This window comes from Pelobates fuscus, chromosome 12 (genome assembly GCF_036172605.1).
Source record: "Pelobates fuscus isolate aPelFus1 chromosome 12, aPelFus1.pri, whole genome shotgun sequence".
In the NCBI taxonomy this organism is placed as follows: domain Eukaryota; kingdom Metazoa; phylum Chordata; class Amphibia; order Anura; family Pelobatidae; genus Pelobates; species Pelobates fuscus.
The window spans coordinates 14593373-14613205 of record NC_086328.1 but is presented as its reverse complement, the minus strand read 5'-3'; the positions used below and the strand labels follow the sequence as shown (position 1 = coordinate 14613205).

The following is a 19833-nucleotide window of genomic DNA, read 5'->3' as shown; positions in this document are numbered from 1 at the left end:
TCTAGTTGAAAAAAAGAAAAGAAAAAAAAAGACTAAAGTCCATCGAGTTCAACCATTAAGCCAATCTTGTTTTTTTGCTGTTGATCCAAAAGAAGGAAAAAATAAAAAATAAAAATCAGAGCCATTTCGAATTATGCCACAAAAAACCCCCTCCTAATTCCGTATTGGCAATCAACTTCATCCTTGGATCAACAACCGGTTTACATACATATCAATTACATTAAATGAAAAACAGTGATATGGTTATTTCTACAATAAGCTCCCTAAGCACGCGTGGGTGAATACCACCTGGCCCCAGGCTTTGTTTAGATTAATTTCTGAGGCACTTTATCCTATGTTAACCAATCACCTGTTTGTTGTAAGACTTTCGGAACAGGTATTTGCAAATCTACAGTCGTAGATGCTTCCTTATATACTTTAGAAAAATTATTTAGAATTTCTGCCTTGTCCTGATCCTTCTTGATTAACTAACCCATCTCACTTTCCAATGGACCAAAACTGACTTAACGCTTTGCATGGAGGCGCTAAATGTTTCCAATAGAGTTGGACTCATTCAATGAATCTCTATGAGGAGATAATGATTGGCAGAGTGCAGTGTTTTGCTGTGCATGCACAATATCCTACCAATGCTTTCCTGTGGTAAAGCATTGACTTAGCTGAGATCATAAAGACTGATGATCTCAGTCATGGAGGTGAAACTAGCCACTGCAAAACTGGCACGATCGGAGGGGGGCAGCCACTAAACAGACATTCTCTGACAGACAGGAACACATACATACATTTTCTCATACTCTCACAAATGTACATTTTTATTTTAATTTAAGCCCACCCAGCATCTCTTTGGGAGAGCTGAGTGGATATTTTCCTTGGCGTTCAGTGTGGCTAATCATCTTCCAGCAGTTCCTCTATGCTCGCTATCTCGAATGATGACAGGCTGGAGTGACATCATATTCCGGCTCCCGTTATCACTAAGCAGCCCGAAAGGGAGCATATTAACAAGCTACCCAGCCGTATTAATTTGAAATCGCTGTTGCTCTCCCCATCAGTATTAATGTTTTGGGGCTTGTAACATATTCCTACTATTAATGGATATCCCATTTCCTCCTATGCAAATTTCTACCCTCACCTGTATCATCATATACAATTTCTTGAACAATTGGCTTCAAATCAGGTTTAATTTAAAGACATACCTTGCCCCCCATTTCTATTTTTTCAATCCTCTATATTTACACAGCACGTCACATACAATGCCAAAAGATCTTGTGTTACTCAAACTTCTCTCTGCCTTAAAGGGCCACCAAGTGTTCAGTAATTCCCCCCCCCCCCCCCCCAAGCGTTACAGCTTTTGTAGAAAGAAAAAAACCCAAGGTCTGATAAAATGGTGTGTGCTTTCAAAGATGTATGCCCATTTACCCTGAGAAAAGAGCTTCAATATATTTGCTACAATATAAAATGTGCAGCCTGCCCCTGCCACGCGCTGCAACCAATGCAAGAAATTGGAACAGGATTCTGATAAAAATTCCGATAATAACAAGGTTCTTTTGACGAAGCAGCAACAATGTCTAAAGCCACCATAATTGGTTGCACTGTGTTCTTATGCTGCTACTGCAGCCCAGCTGCCAGTGGGCTACTAACATTTAATAAAAATACTTTTTTTATTTTATTTTTTACACCGCGCTGGCCGCACACTGTTCAGGATGCAACCAGAGTTTACATTTTGCATCCATCACTAGAAAGCCAAGTTAACTTTGGATAGTAAAATACAAACTGTAGACATAAATAAAATAAAGAAAAACATAATTTCCCACAAACCTTTAGGCCGGAGATATTCATATGACTCTCTGGATGCACACTGCCGGTCACTAAATATAGATGAGCTACTCCTGGATTTTCTTTCATAAAGTGTAGTGATGGGAAACCATTGATATTGCAGCTGTTGTGACCACATTTCCCATAATGCAAAGAGGATGTCCACAACAGCTGCAGTGCCAAAGTTCTGCAGTTCATGATCAGAGTAAGGAAATGTTTGTAGATCTGGAGTAACCACAGGTGACAGTCCAGCTGTGGACCTACAAGACCCTTGCTCAACAATCAGCCTAAAAGAAATGGTGTGTTTCAGTGCCTTGATGTAGACAGTCTAACTTCCATAAAAACAAAACAGCCAGATGTTAGCTTCCACCAATCTAGAGTACTGATATGTTTTACTGGTATATAGTAATAAGATGAACACAAACTGGAAAAAGTACATACTACAAAGCAACATTGAAATCAATGCTACCCTACGTAGTTGTGTGTTTTATATATTATACAAGAACCAATAATACATGGAAAATCTGGTCTATGGAAATAATTGTTGTTCCCAATACAAATCTTTGCAGGTTAGGATACATGTACTGCATGGGAATGGCTGCAAAAAAATGGGGGGTAGGAGAGTAGGAGAGAAGGGGAGAGGGGAAAAACACAACACACAACAGGAATTTACGTATGCAAATAATAATGTAAATAGTGTCAGCTATCCAGAACTGGAAACACATACCACTGTAACTGTAAGAAAAAGAGAATGAGTCATCTCTAACACAAAATTATGAATAAAACGTACAAACTCTGGTTTGCGCTTACCTATCACTTTAGAAGACAATGACCCAACCTGGAGAAGATTCAAAACGTCACATGCACCTACTCAGTCAGGTTAAAAGTGAGACAGCATCCTTTTAAAAAATAGGCTTTGGTGACTATTTTTACATTCACGCTCTCACAATTGAAAAACTGCTGAAGGATTTTTCACAGCGCAACACATGATAGGCAATACAAACATGGAAATAAATGGCAACTGAAAAGTGGGAGTGGGATTAACATAGGAAACCTTGCGCACAAGGAAAACTCCCTGCTTCCTGCCTTTGTAAGAGTCGGGTCACTGTCAAACAAAACAATCCCTCTCCCACAAACAGTGTACTCTTGAGAAGTATGCGGAGGACCTCAGCTTACAGCGAGTGACACGGTTAAAGAGGGAATTGCATTCCTATGATATCATTCCCCAAAAGCTGGACGTTTAACCAATGCTCGGCCAGAGAACTAAAGGGTACATGTGTTTAGGATAGCTGATAGTACAGCACATAGACTGAAGCTACAGTGGAGCAGCGATCCTCCAGCTACAGTGGGCTACAATCATTATGTTAACTGGCAGCCATTTGACTGCCTGAGAATCATGAGACCTGTAGCCCATAACAGCTTGAGTGACAAGGGTTAGTGCTTTAAAATCCCAGAGCGTTACCACTGGATCAACTCCTATAAGCAAGTATTTTAAGAAATGTGGAAGTGTAAGATCTTAAGTATCTGCAGTTAGATTAGTAGACATTTATTGAAGGAAAATAGGACTTATCTGCAGGACAGCCCTAACTCACAGTCAAGAGCTTAGAGAATGATGTCATAGTCTGTGTGTTGGAGGAATGACGAAGCAGGGAATGACCCAGTTATTTTGCCTTGTATAATGTGGGTCAAGTTAAGTCACATTGCTGAAAATGTCAGGAATCGTCAGGTAAACAAGAGACAAACGAGACAGAGCAAGGACACAGATTTCTAATTGAAAGCGTGACTGTATAATGCAGAATTAAAGAAAGAAAATATATATCACACCAATACATTTAATGCAGTTTGAACATGTTTTCTATGGTGTTAATCACTAAGCAAAATACTTAACTTGCTTCTATGTACAAGCAAGAATTCTAACAATTCAAAACTGATGGCGCCCTGTCTAAAATTATCAACAGGTGCAAAGGAATGTAAAGATGATCAAATACATCCGCAAGTTTGGAAATAGTTCACGTAAAAAAAAAAAAAAAAAAATTAAATTGAAGAAAAAATACAAAATAAAGAATATTGCATCTATAAATTTACTGCAAAAGCCAGGCTAGGTTTTATTTTACTAGTTGAACGGCATAGGTACATGCGCTGCAATCTGATGGCAGGCATTTCTCAGTTAAGTACTTAGGTAAGATTTGGACATCTTGTGATGAATAGAATATGACAGGAGATGTCAAAAGGACGCTCTACGGCTGCCGTGGAATTACAAACCCCATTAGTATTTGTCAATCTACAGGTAGACCAAGCAGCTGCAGTAGAACCTTAACCTCCTTGACACTTTTAGGGTGGGTAGGGGGACACAAAAAGCTTTAAGCAGTGAAGTTGTAAAGCGCTACGGAATTTGGTAGCGCTATATAAAATGCCAACATTAATAAAGTTACACATGTTACAGGTATATATGGGATATGACATTTAATAGCACAACTATTCCAAACACTATTCACTTAAGAGAGTATGGCCATAAATAGAAAAACATACAACAAAACGTAGTTTGAATTAGCCTACCGGTGACTATTACACAATCACCTATGTTTACCCTAATTTTGCAGATCAAATACAATTCGCTGCCCATCAGTACGGAATATGTTGGCGCAATATAACATTTTTAATTGTTTAGTGAATAAATACAATTGTTGCAGAATAAGACACAGAGGTTTATCAATGAAACCGTAAAATGTAGTGGTCCGAAAAACAAAATGCAAAATTTAGACCAAACTATCGATTTGGCAAAAGGTCCTGATTGTCAGTTTGGCAATTTTAGCCGGACTCACTCAATGCAGTTTTCAATTCACCATATTTTACGGTTTCACAAATAGTAAAAATCAGATCACTGAGAATTTTTTTTTTTTTTTTTAAAAAGGAAATATAACGTTGGCTTACAATTTATGGCATATTGTACATTATAAAACAAGAAACCCATTAGTCTCCTTCGCAGACTGTTTGCCATTACATATTTGCCACTTCAAAACTAAAACTGCACTTGTTGAACCCTCAAACGATTATGCACAATCAGGGAACAAATTGATCTTACTAGCTCAGATATCATGTTGGCATTTACCCCTTCCCCCCTCATTACCTTATATTACTGGAAGACTGGCAAAAGCAATAAATCTCTCAGCCAGAATGTCTGGGACCAAAAGCACAGCTGCTATAGAACCTGTTGGTGTGCAAAAGCATTCCATTACAATAAGCTTCCTTTACCATAGAGTGACTGTGTGAACCAGGAGACTGATTTAGCCTCATGATGTGCTACCATGGATTAGTATGTGTTCAAACACTGAAATCACCCCAGATTCAGAGTGAGTGCACCCTAAAACGTCCACTGCTCTGACACAGTATCAACACATCTTCCAAATAAAGTATGCAGCAAGCAGCAGGAAAGCTCTGTAAGATAGCTATTGGCTGCAAAATGTCACATACTGCAGATAGCAGCTACAGTAAAGCAGGCAGCTAATGAGATAAGCACGGTGTTGAACGAGGGCTGCATGGTATACAGCTGATCAAAGCCCAGGAAAACCTTCATTGCAGCAGATAGCACATAGACAGATCAACAACAAAATGAGATATATATGTATACCTCTATCTATCACCTACCTCCATGGGATCCCAATGCTAATCATGTTGAGAAATACAGATTTCTGGTCAATCCAAAGGAAAGAGTTAGAGAAGCAGGAGTGGGGCAGGGTTTCCAGAGGCCAAGGAATTAGACAGCACGGCCATCCAGCCCGGATTAGCCTGTATACCCAGTAGTAAGGGGAGGAATAGGCAGCTTGTAGCTCTGATCCGCTGGGTGTCACAGCCCTGCACTGATGATCACTATTTGGCAGGAAGAGTGCCCTGGAATTCGCTCATGCGCACTGCGCTGGGTATCGCCGAAACTCTCCCTGACGCTGTAGGATCACTATTTGGCAGGGGCTTTAAAAAGCAAATTGGCCCCCAATACTTTGCTTGCATTTGCACCCCTGAATAAGGGATTAGGTGGAGAAAAGAAAATCCCCTTAAACCACATGTATGTATAAAATCACACAGCATGAGAGCTTAAATCTTACAATGGGTACAGGAGCTGGCATTGCAGGGGTTAATTAATAAGAGAGAGGATTGGTATTGATCAGGATTGGAATGTTTTTACTCGGGATAATCTTTAAATCCAGAACTTCTAGCATGTCACAAGAAGGTGATGTCATTTACACATACCATTCACATCTAAACTCCACATCAGTGTCACAGCTCCCATCCCCCATCAATGGGAAGAGCCCCCACCCACTCTCCTTAAATAATACCAAAGTCTATCCCCCTAAATAGGCTTAAAAAAGTGTTCTATGTAAGACCTCAGCACAGCCCCAGAGAGGCAACAGGGAAGTAACACAAAATGGAAATCACATGTCTCTCAATGAGCAATCTGGACAAAACATCTAACAAAATAATCTGAGAATCACTGAAATCATACACTGATGTATAAAGATAAGAGTTCATTAACAGCTACTCCAGCCTTCCCTTGGTAAAATCACCCAAAATATTCCACACTCCCACAATCCTCTGTCTCAATAAGCCCAAATACCCCACATTTACAGAATCCTCTATCATTAGCCCCAAATACCCCACACTCCCAGAATCCTCTCTCATTAACCCCAAATACCCCACACTCCCAGTATCCTCTCTCATTTACCCCAAATACCTCACACTCCCAGAATCCTCTCTCATTAACCCCAAATACCTCACACTCCCAGAATCCTCTCTCATTAACCCCAAATACCCCACACTCCCAGAATCCTCTCTCATTAACCCCAAATATCCCACACTCCCACAATCCTCTCTCATTAACCCCAAATACCCCACAATCCTCTCTCATTAACCCCAAATACCTCACACTCCCAGAATCCTCTCATTAACCCCAAATATCCCACACTCCCAGAATCCTCTCATTAACCCCAAATATCCCACACTCCCAGAATCCTCTCTCATTAACCCCAAATACCCCACACTCCCAGAATCCTCTCTCATTAACCCCAAATATCCCACACTCCCAGAATCCTCTCATTAACCCCAAATATCCCACACTCCCAGAATCCTCTCTCATTAACCCCAAATACCACACACTCCCAGTATCCTCTCTCATTAACCCCAAATACCTCACACTCCCAGAATCCTCTCTCATTAACCCCAAATACCCCACACTCCCAGAATCCTCTCTCATTAACCCCAAATATCCCACTCCCAGAATCCTCTCATTAACCCCAAATATCCCACACTCCCAGAATCCTCTCATTAACCCCAAATATCCCACACTCCCAGAATCCTCTCTCATTAACCCCAAATACCACACACTCCCAGTATCCTCTCTCATTAACCCCAAATACCTCACACTCCCAGAATCCTCTCTCATTAACCCCAAATACCCCACACTCCCAGAATCCTCTCTCATTAACCCCAAATATCCCACTCCCAGAATCCTCTCATTAACCCCAAATATCCCACACTCCCAGAATCCTCTCATTAACCCCAAATATCCCACACTCCCAGAATCCTCTCTCATTAACCCCAAATACCCCACACTCCCAGAATCCTCTCTCATTAACCCCAAATACCCCACACTCCCAGAATCCTCTCATTAACCCCAAATACCCCACACTCCCAGAATCCTCTCATTAACCCCAAATATCCCACACTCCCAGAATCCTCTCTCATTAACCCCAAATACCCCACACTCCCAGAATCCTCTCTCATTAACCCCAAATACCCCACACTCCCAGAATCCTCTCTCATTAACCCCAAATATCCCACACTCCCAGAATCCTCTCTCATTAACCCCAAATACCCCACACTCCCAGTATCCTCTCATTAACCCCAAATATCCCACACTCCCAGAATCCTCTCATTAACCCCAAATATCCCACACTCCCAGAATCCTCTCATTAACCCCAAATATCCCACACTCCCAGAATCCTCTCATTAACCCCAAATATCCCACACTCCCAGAATCCTCTCATTAACCCCAAATACCCCACACTCCCAGAATCCTCTCTCATTAACCCCAAATACCCCACACTCCCAGAATCCTCTCATTAACCCCAAATACCCCACACTCCCAGAATCCTCTCATTAACCCCAAATATCCCACACTCCCAGAATCCTCTCTCATTAACCCCAAATACCCCACACTCCCAGAATCCTCTCTCATTAACCCCAAACTCCCAGAAACCTCTATCATTAACCCCAAATACCCCACATTTACAGAATCCTCTCTCATTAACCCCAAATACCCCACACTTCCAGAAACCTCTCTCATTAACCCCAAATACCCCACATTTACAGAATCCTCTCTCATTAACCCCAAATACCCCACATTTACAGAATCCTCTCTCATTAACCCCAAATACCGCAAACTCCCAGAATCCTGTCTCATTAACCCCAAATACCCCACACTACCACAATCCTCTGTTTCATTAACCCCAAATACCGCAAACTCCCAGAATCCTGTCTCATTAACCCCAAATACCCCACACTACCACAATCCTCTGTTTCATTAACCCCAAATACCCCACATTTACAGAATCCTCTCATTAACTCCAAATACCCCACACTCCCAGAATCCTCTCTCATTAACCCCAAAAACCCACACTCCCAGAATCCTGTCTCAATAACCCCAAATACCCCACACTCCCAGAATCCTCTCTCATTAACCCCAAATACCCAGAATCCTCTCTCATTACCCCAAATACCCCACACTCTCAGAAACTCCTGTCACACTAACCCCAAATACCCCACACTTTCAGAATACCCTACACTCACAGAATTCTCTGTCTCAATAACCTCAAATACCCCACACTACCATCATCTCTTGTAGCAAGAACCCCAAATACCACACAAAGCCCCCACCTCCTGTCACAAAAACCCCATGTACCTACCACCTCAGCACACCAGTCACAATAAACTCACCGAACTTTTGCACCTCCTGTCACAATAACCCCACCTCAGCACCTCCTGCCTAAATAACCCAAATAACCCGTCATACCAGCCTAAATATCCCCATCTTAGCACCCCATGTCATAACACCAAATACCCTACCACCTTAGCACCCCGTCACAATAACCCAATTACCCCCCACCTCAGCACCCCCTGTCTCAATAATCCAAATACCACCCACCTCAGCATACCCTTTCATATTATTATTTTATTATTTATATTGCGTCATATCAGCCTATATACCCCCTACCTCAATAATCCAAATACCACCAACCTCAGCACCCTCTGTCATATTATTTTATTATTTATAGTGTCATATCAGCCTATATCCCCCTGCCTCAGTCCCCCCGTCATATAATCCTAAATACCCCCCCCCCCCACCACAGCACCCTGTCATTTCATTCTAAATACCCCCACACCTCAGTGCCCCGTCATTTCATTCTAAATACCCCCACACCTCAGGACCCAGTCATATCATCCTTAACACCTCTTACCTCAGCCCCCCGTTATATCATCCTAAATCCCCCACCACAGTCCCCCTGTCATATCATCCTAAATACCCCAAAATCAGTCCCCCCATGTCATTTCATCCTATATACCCCTACACTTCAGCCCGCCCCCCCCCCCCCCCCCCCCCCGTCATATCATGTTAAATATAAATGAACCTTAGTCCCGATGTTATGGCATCCTAATTACCCCCACCTCAGCCCACCCCTGTCATATCATCCTAAATACCCCCACCTCAGCCCCCCATCATATCATCCTAAATACCCCCTCCTCAGCCCCCCCATCATATCATCCTAAATACCCCCACCTCAGCCCCCCCTGTCATATCATCCTAAATACCCACACCTCAGCCCCCCCTGTCATATCATCCTAAATACCCCCACCTCAGCCCCCCCTGTCATATCATCCTAAATACCCCCACCTCAGCCTCCCTGTCATATCATCCTAAATACCCCCACCTCAGCCCCCTGTCATATCATCCTAAATACCCCCACCTCAGCCCCCTGTCATATCATCCTAAATACCCCCAGTCATATCATCCTAAATACCCCCACCTCAGCCCCCCCGTCATATCATCCTAAATACCCCCACCACAGCCCCCCCTTTCATATCATCCTAAATACCCCCACCTCAGCCCCCCTGTCATATCATCCTAAATACCCCCACCTCAGCCCCCCCATCATATCATCCTAAATACCCCCCACCTCAGCCCCCTGTCATATCATCCTAAATACCCCCACCTCAGCCCCCCCGTCATATCATCCTAAATACCCCCACCTCAGCCCCCCCGTCATATCAGCCTAAATACCCCCACCTCAGCCCCCCATCATATCATCCTAAATACCCCCACCTCAGCCCCCCGTCATATCATCCTAAATACCCCCACCTCAGCCCCCCCATCATATCATCCTAAATACCCCCACCTCAGCCCCCCCATCATATCATCCTAAATACCCCCACCTCAGCCCCCCCTGTCATATCATCCTAAATACCCCCACCTCAGCCCCCCCTGTCATATCATCCTAAATACCCCCACCTCAGCCTCCCTGTCATATCATCCTAAATACCCCCACCTCAGCCCCTGTCATATCATCCTAAATACCCCCACCTCAGCCCCCTGTCATATCATCCTAAATACCCCCACCTCAGCCCCCTGTCATATCATCCTAAATACCCCCAGTCATATCATCCTAAATACCCCCACCTCAGCCCCCCCGTCATATCATCCTAAATACCCCCACCACAGCCCCCCCTTTCATATCATCCTAAATACCCCCACCTCAGCCCCCCTGTCATATCATCCTAAATACCCCCACCTCAGCCCCCCCGTCATATCATCCTAAATACCCCCACCTCAGCCCCCCCGTCATATCAGCCTAAATACCCCCACCTCAGCCCCCCATCATATCATCCTAAATACCCCCACCTCAGCCCCCCGTCATATCATCCTAAATACCCCCACCTCAGCCCCCCCATCATATCATCCTAAATACCCCCACCTCAGACCCCCCATCATATCATCCTAAATACCCCCACCTCAGCCCCCCCTGTCATATCATCCTAAATACCCCCACCTCAGCCCCCCCTGTCATATCATCCTAAATACCCCCACCTCAGCCTCCCTGTCATATCATCCTAAATACCCCCACCTCAGCCCCTGTCATATCATCCTAAATACCCCCCACCTCAGCCCCCCGTCATATCATCCTAAATACCCCCAGTCATATCATCCTAAATACCCCCACCTCAGCCCCCCCGTCATATCATCCTAAATACCCCCAGTCACATCATCCTAAATACCCCCAGTCATATCATCCTAAATACCCCCACCTCAGCCCCCCGTCATATCATCCTAAATACCCCCACCTCAGCCCCCCGTCATATCATCCTAAATACCCCCACCACAGCCCCCCCCTGTCATATCATCCTAAATACCCCCACCTCAGCCCCCGTCATATCATCCTAAATACCCCCACCACAGCCCCCCCCCGTCATATCATCCTAAATACCCTCACCACAGCCCCCCCGTCATATCATCCTAAATACCCCCACCACAGCCCCCCCATCATATCATCCTAAATACCCCCACCTCAGCCCCCTGTCATATCATCCTAAATACCCCCACCTCAGCCCCCCGTCATATCATCCTAAATACCGCCACCTCAGCCCCCCCCTGTCATATCATCCTAAATACCCCCACCTCAGCCCCCCGTCATATCATCCTAAATACCCCCACCACAGCCCCCTTTCATATCATCCTAAATACCCCCACCTCAGCCCCCCCGTCATATCAGCCTAAATACCCCCACCTCAGCCCCCATCATATCATCCTAAATACCCCCACCTCAGCCCCCCGTCATATCATCCTAAATACCCCCACCTCAGCCCCCTGTCATATCATCCTAAATACCCCCACCTCAGCCCACCCTCATATCATCCTAAATACCCCCACCTCAGCCCCCCCGTCATATCATCCTAAATACCCCCACCTCAGCCCCCCCGTCATATCATCCTAAATACCCCCACCTCAGCCCCCCCTGTCATATCATCCTAAATACCCCCACCTCAGGCCCCCCCCTGTCATATCATCCTAAATACCCCCACCTCAGCCCCCCCGTCATATCATCCTAAATACCCCCACCTCAGCCCCCCGTCATATCATCCTAAATACCCCCCACCTCAGCCCCCTGTCATATCATCCTAAATACCCCCACCTCAGCCCCCTGTCATATCATCCTAAATACCCCCACCTCAGCCCCCCCCGTCATATCATCCTAAATACCCCCACCTCAGCCCCCCCTGTCATATCATCCTAAATACCCCCACCTCAGCCCCCCTCATATCATCCTAAATAACCCCCACCTCAGCCCCCCCTTTCATATCATCTTAAATACCCCCCACTTCAGCCCCCCGTCATATCATCCTAAATACCCCCACCTCAGCCCCCTGTCATATCATCCTAAATACCCCCACCTCAGCCCCCCCGTCATATCATCCTAAATACCCCCACCTCAGCCTCCCTGTCATATCATCCTAAATACCCCCACCTCAGCCCCCCTGTCATATCATCCTAAATACCCCCACCTCAGCCCCCCCATCATATCATCCTAAATACCCCCCACCTCAGCCCCCCGTCATATCATCCTAAATACCCCCACCTCAGCCCCCCGTCATATCATCCTAAATACCCCCACCTCAGCCCCCCCTGTCATATCATCCTAAATACCCCCACCTCAGCCCCCCTGATCTCCCCCTCTCTGCAATTCCCGCAGTGCAGGTCGGGAGGGCGGGGTGTGGGGCCTGGGGGTCCCCGGTTTCGCTCACCGTGCTCTGCAGCCAGGGTCCCCGGGACCTCTCACCATCCGGTCACCGAGAAGCTCCCGCAGCACGGAGCGAGCAGGCGGTACACACCGGAAGTGACGTCACGCTGCTCACTGTCAGCAGTCCATGCTGCCCCTGCTCTCAGCAACACACACACAGGCTGAGCCCAGCATTGTCACTGATCAATCATATCAATCCCCATCATCCTCAGCCAGCACAGTGGGGCTCCTGAGTATTTCATAACGATAGAATATTTCATAATATAGTAATATTGACAAATTAATGTGCCCTATGGGCAATGCCAAGCTTGGCACAACTGTGACAGATGGCATCGTATGGGCACACAGGGCAAATCAAGCACCCAGAGATAGAGCACACCTCTCAATATTGGGGGGTACTCTGAAAGTAGTCCTCCCAGCCCCCCAAAGACAATAGCAGAACCCATCTGGTAAGGCTTCAGGTAAATACATCTCTTCGCTCCAGCTTGTTCCCAGGGTGACTGTACGACAAGCTGGTATATCGCCTTGGAGATAAGATCCCAAAAGGGACAGAGCCCCCTTTAGCGGGAAACTATCACAATTACTCACCCCAAAAATCACTATCGAAGCATTTGTTGGTGTATATTAAAGGTTTATTAGACTTTTTTCGTTTGCTTCAATTAATTTATTCATGGTTTACAGCAGGGATCCTCAAACTCTGGCCCCCCAGATGTTGCTGAACTACAACTCCCATGATTCTTTGAATTACATATATAGCCAGAGAATCATGGCTATCTATGAGTTTGCCGGAGTTTGAGGACCCCTGGTTTACAGTAATCATGGAAATTTAGATCAGGAAGATCTGGGGTGCCCAGGTTTCCCATCCCCTACCATGTTCTGTGAAGATCTGCTTTGTGTACGTACATTGTACCAGCCAAATGGCTCCCCATGCATAACTAAATGTGAAGTCCTGGTTCAGTCGATCAGGTATGTGCATTTTCATGGTATGTGTGACTGCTAATAGTACGAAATGTTTATGCCCACTTACCTGTGTATGACAAATTCTAATAAAACATGTATTTGAGTAACGTACTGCAATACGCTAAGGAACTATGGAACAGAAAAGGGGTAAACATTCAGTTGGATGCTTTGATGATGCTTTTGGATTTTTGAAAACTCTAACTTTGACATTTTGTATCTGTCATGAATTATCAGAGATTTAGCAAAAAGAATAGTGTCTCTCTTGGCACCCAAAGTCTGGCCTCTCCGCTGCTGCTCAGGTAATGCACATTATGCGTGCAAGGCCATACAATCTAGGACAGCAGTGACAGGCTATTAAATTATAGCATGAGCCGAGCTGCAGCATGCTGTAGTGGTTATAGTACCAGCAGTGGCCTGACAATCACCTAGAGCAAATAGACCATTTGCAAACAGTTTAACAACTTATCTGCAACCCAGAAGCACACTGTGCTGGCTCGGCTCTGCAGGGCTTATCTCATTGGCTAAGAGTGCTTAGCTGATATTCTCAACCAATGTGCAAGCCCTGGACCATTAGGTTTAGCTTAGTTCTTGTAGGAGCTTCTATGCTCCAGAGATGTTGTCAAATCTCTGGCAGACACAAAGTAAGTTGTCAAATCTCTTATCCTGGGAGGGCTCCAGTGTACTCCTAAAACCATAATCACTACATTGCACTGTAGTGGTTATGGTGCACTCGCTCTTCAACCTGTACATCACTGCTAGGCTGAGAGCGTTGGAGGTTTGCTAGCCTAGTGTTTTTGGTGTATCTTTGCCATCGCACCTGGTAATGTGGAATGTTAACCAACTCAAAAAGAACTTGACACAAAATGGGGGCTCTGGACTAATAGCAACATGGCCACTACAAGGAGCAGTAGTGGTGCTCAGAGTGTACCTTTAAGTGATTATATTTTTTTTTACGAAAGGTGCTCAATGCAAAATGAACAGTGGTTGTGTAGATTTGATTTGTAACTGTTTCCTTGGTGGAAAATGTGAATTAATAATGAATTAATAATGAATTAATGTATTTTCAATTATAGGCCTAAATCCCTGACTTTGAGAATTTTTCCAGTTTAAACATTTACATAGTGAATGTTACATTCTAGTTTGATGCTCAAAGGGAATTCTATAGAACACATTTAATAATACGTACCGGTATATACGGTATATGTAAAATACCTATACAGAATTCTCTAAAATGGTAAACTCTTTAAATAAAAATGGAAAGATTTTGCAACCTCTGTCATGTAAGCTTTGACTTTAGAATACTTCAGTATGGTGGAAATTCCACTAATTATTCTGTAAACTAATATGACCCACAAATATTTGAAATTTTTCAAATATTTTAGAAACCTCAGTGTTTATTTTTCCTCCTTAGGTAAGCGCATTATATATGTATCGGGGGGGGGGGGGGGGGAGAGAGGGGGGAGCTGTCTTACGAATTATTACTTTGAATAAGATAGAAGCAATTCTGCTTTCATTGCTCTCAGAATTACAGTTAGAAACATATTTTTAACTAAATCAGCTAATTCGGAGAAAAGCCATTTTTTCCTGTACTTTCCTATCTGCTTTTGTGAATGAAAATGTTTCTCACAGCAGTGACTGACAGGAATTCCACATTGGTTTCCTGTTACTTCCCCTTTCTGACCAAAATGATACAATTCACCGCATTCAATACACTCTCACTGTCAGTCTATTTGCCTTTATATCCTAGTCAGTTTAATTATCCATACCATAACCACTAACTCGATTATAGTTACAGCTGGGCTATTATATAGCTATAATGTTGACATTTGAATTTCAATTCTTTACAATGTGAACTTTAATTGATAAGACAGGGTTATTCACTAGTGTGTAAAGTGTCAGAAGTTCAAAGCAAATTTTAGGCCAAAATTAGGAACAGGAATTGAATAGAAACATAGAAACATAGAATGTGACGGCAGATAAGAACCATTCGGCTCATCTAGTCTGCCCAATTCTCTAAATACTTTCATTAGTCCCTGGCCTTATCTTATAGTTTGGATAGCCTTATGCCTATCCCATGCATGCTTAAACTCCTTTACTGTGTTAACCTCTACCACTTCAGCTGGAAGGCTATTCCATGTATCCACTACCCTCTCAATAAAGTAATACTTCCTGATATTATTTTTAAACCTTTGTCCCTCTAATTTAAGACTATGTCCTCTTGTTGTGGTAGTTTTTCTTCTTTTAAATATAGTCTCCTCCTTTACTGTGTTGATTCCCTTTATGTATTTAAATGTTTCTATCATATCTCCCCTGTCTCGTCTTTCCTCCAAGCAGGGCCGGCGCGTCCATAAGGCGGCACAGGCGGCAGCCTTAGGGCGCCAGAGGAGGGGGGCGCAAAAATCCGAATCTCCTGCTTCTGGCTGGAGACTCGGATTTGTAATCTCACCTCTCTCCCTGCAGCCAGCACACAGCAGGAGCAGGGCAGTGAAGTCAGCCGTCCTCCTCTGATGATGTCAGAAGGGGGCGGGACTTCTACTGCTCCCAGACTCCCCAGCGGTCCTGACTGCAGCTCCAGTCTCCCAGCCTCCCACCAGTTGAAAAGTTCTCCCTCCCTGGCCCAAGGTAAGCTTCTGGGAGGGGAAGGGGGTGGGGAAGAAGCATTTTTTTTTTAAAAATTGTTTTAAATCAAAACGTTTTTTTTTCAGCCCCTTTCTACAGCCCCTGCCCCCACTATACCTCCCCCTGCCCCCACTATACTCCCCCTGCCCCCACTATACTATCCCTGCCCCCACTATACTATCCCTGCCCCCACTATACGGCCCCTGCCCCCACTATACGGCCCCTGCCCCCACCATACGGCCCCTGCCCCCACCATACGGCCCCTGCCCCCACCATACGGCCCCTGCCCCCACCATACTCCCCCTGCCCCCACCATACTCCCCCTGCCCCCACCATACTATCCCTGCCCCACCATACTCCCCCTGACCCCACCATACTCCCCCTGCCCCCACCCCCACCATACAGCCCCTACCCCCACCATACTCCCCCTGCCCCCACCATACTCCCCCTGCCCCCGCCCCCACCATACTCCCCCTGCCCCCGCCCCCACCATACGGCCCCTGCCCCCACCATACTCCCCCTGCCCCCACCATACTCCCCCTGCCCCCACCATACTCCCCCTGCCCCCACCATACTCCTCCTGCCCCCACCATACTCCTCCTGCCCCCACTATACTATCCCTGCCCCCACTATACTATCCCTGCCCCCACCATACAGCCCCTGCCCCCACCATACGGCCCCTACCCCCACCATACTCCCCCTGCCCCCACCATACTCCCCCTGCCCCCCACCATACTCCCCCTGCCCCCCACCATACTCCCCCTGCCCCCCACCATACTCCCCCTGCCCCCACCATACTCCCCCTGCCCCCACCATACTCCTCTGCCACCTCTATAGCCCCTGCCCCCACCATACTACCCCTGCCACCTCTATGGCCCCTGCCCCCTCCAAACTGCCCCACCATACTACCCCTGCCCCCTTTACAGCCCCTCTATAGCCCCTGCCCCACCATAGTGCCCCTGCCCCATTTGCCCCTCTACAGCACTTCTATTTCCCTCTATAGCCCCTGCCCCACCCCCACCATAGTGCCCCCTTTACAGCCCCTGCCCCCACTATAGTCCCCTGCCCCCACTATAGTCCCCTGCCCCCACTATAGTCCCCCTGCCCCCACCATACTGCCCCTGCCCCCACCATACTCCCCCTGCCACCTCTATAGCCCCTGCCCCCACTATAGTCCCCCTGCCCCCACCATACTGCCCCTGCCCCCACCATACTGCCCCTGCCCCCTCTACAGCCCCTGCCCCTCCAAACTTCCCCACCATACTACCCCTGCCCCCTTTACAGCCCCTCTTTAGCCCCTGCCCCACCATACTGCCCCCTTTACAGCCCCTCTATAGCCCCCACCCCTCTATGTCCCTCTATAGCCCCTGCCCCACCATACTGCCCCTGCCCCCGCCCCCTCTACAGCCCCTCTATGCCCCTGCCCCACTATACTGCCCCTGACCCCTCTATAGCCCCTGCCCCACCATGCTACCCCTGCCCCTTAACAGCCCCTCTATAGCCCCTGCCCCACCATACTACCCCTGCCCCTTAACAGCCCCTGTCTCTGTCCCCACTCTACTGCCCCATGTGCCCCTCTCCAGCACTTCTATTTCCCTCTATAGACCCTGCCCCACCATACTGCCCATGTCCCCTCTACGTCCCTCTATAGCCCCTGCCCCATGTGCCCCTCTACAGCACCTCTATAGCCCCTGCCCCCACCATACTGACCCTGTCCTCTACTGCCCCCTGTGCCACTCTACAGCACCTCTATTTCCCTCCATAACTCCTGCCCCACCATACTGCCCCTCTACAGCTCCTCTATTTCCCTCTACAGCCCCTCTTTCCCTCTAAAGCCTCTGCCCCACCATACTGCCCATGTGCCCCCTATACAGCCCATGCCCCCCTCTACAGCCCCTGTCCCCACTATACTGCCCATGCCCCCCTCTATTGCTTTTGTGCCCCCCTCTTTATCCCGTGTGCCTCCTCTATTTCCCTCTACAGCCCCTGCCTCTGCCCCCTTTCACACGCCTCTACTGCCCCTGTCTCCCCCCTCTACTTCCTCTACCCGCCTCAACAGCCCCTGTCCCCCCTCTACTTCCCATTTACCCCCTACCATACTGTCCCTGTGACACCACTTTATTGCCTCAGTGTCCCTCGTTACAGCCTGTGCCCACACCATACTGCCCGTGTCCCCCTCTACTGCCCCTGTTTCCCACCATACTGCCCGTTTCCAACCACATTGCCCCTTTGCTCCCACCACAGCCCCTATACTCCCTTCTACAGCCTCTAACTCCCTTACTTCACATCCCTTCCACTCCCTTTTACACCCCATAACTCCAGTACAGCCCCTATTCCCTTACTACAGTCCTTACCCCCACTACAGCCCCTCTCCCCCAATTGCTGCCCATATCCCCCACACTACAGCCCCTGTTCCCACTTGCAGCCATCAACCTACTTCAGTCCCTAACCCCCTACTACAGCCCCAATTCCCCACTACATTTCCTAAGCCCCCAATTACAGCCCCTAACTCTCAACTACAGCCCCTGTCCCCCTACTACAGCCCCTAACTCCTCAATTAGAGCCCCTATTACCCCACTGAAACTCACTACCCCCCCCAAGATTAGGTTCTGGATCTGCCCCTGCTCTGTATACCTGTCTGCATGTCTCTGTATGACTATGTCTGTGTCTGTATGTCTCTATGACTGTGTCCGTGTGTTTCTGAATGTCACTGTATGCCTGTGTCTGTATGTCTCTGTATGACCGTATCCATATGTCTCTGTATGCCTTGTTCTGTATATCTTTGTGCGACTGTCTGTGTATATATGTCCCTGCATGCCTGTGTAAGTATGTATCTGCATGCCTGTATGTATCTGTATGTCTGTGTTTGTATAAATGTGTCTTTATTTATCTATATGCCAGTGTCTGCATGTCTGTGTGTGTGTGTCTGTATGACTGTATGTCTGTGTACCTGTATGTGTTGATTGTATGACTGTTTGCCTGTATGGCTGTGTTTGTTTGATTGTGTGCCTGCATATTTCTGTGACTATGTGCCTGTATGTGTGTGTAGCTATATATCTATGTCTATATGGCTTGGGAGGGAAAAGTTACACAAAGGAGCCTGAGGGGAAGAGGGACACACAAAAAACAGGCTGAGGGGAGAGACCCACAGAAAAGGGCTGTGGGAAAGAAAGACACACAAAGGGGCTGGGGGGGAAAGGAGATACACATGGGGGTTGTAAGAGACATACAAGGGGGTGTAAGACACACTAAAGGGGGGTACAATACACTACATGGGGATTTCAAAAGGCTGGATATGAGACACCGCTAAAGATACATCTTATTCGTGTGTGGGGGGGGGGGGGGGGGGGGGCGGCAAAATTCATCTTCGCCTGTGTAGCAAAAAATCCTTGCACCGGCCCTGCCTCCAAGCGATACATGTTAAGATCCTTTAACCTTTCCTGGTAAGTTTTATCCTGCAATCCATGAACCAGTTTAGTAGCCCTTCTTTGAACTCTCTCTAAGGTATCAATATCCGTCTGAAGATACGGTCTCCAGTACTGTGTACAATACTCCAAGTGAGGTCTCACCAGTGTTCTGTACAATGGCATGAGCACTTCCCTCT

At 46.7% G+C, this 19833-nt stretch overlaps 1 protein-coding gene across 3 annotated transcripts in view; it reads right to left on the bottom strand.

Annotated features, from left to right (window-relative positions):
• The window catches only part of GARRE1 (granule associated Rac and RHOG effector 1), a 71482-nt gene extending 58747 nt beyond the window's left edge, over window positions 1-12735 (bottom strand). Inside the window, exon 1 of one of the 3 annotated variants that reach the window (XM_063437657.1) lies at window positions 12655-12735. The gene's annotated coding sequence lies outside the window, so the exon portion shown is untranslated. Of the gene's footprint in view, window positions 1-2619; window positions 2747-5454; window positions 5844-12654 lie in introns of those variants that run through there. The other 2 variants (XM_063437658.1, XM_063437659.1) reach the window with 2 other exon arrangements.
• Window positions 12736-19833: the final 7098 nt, after the last annotated feature.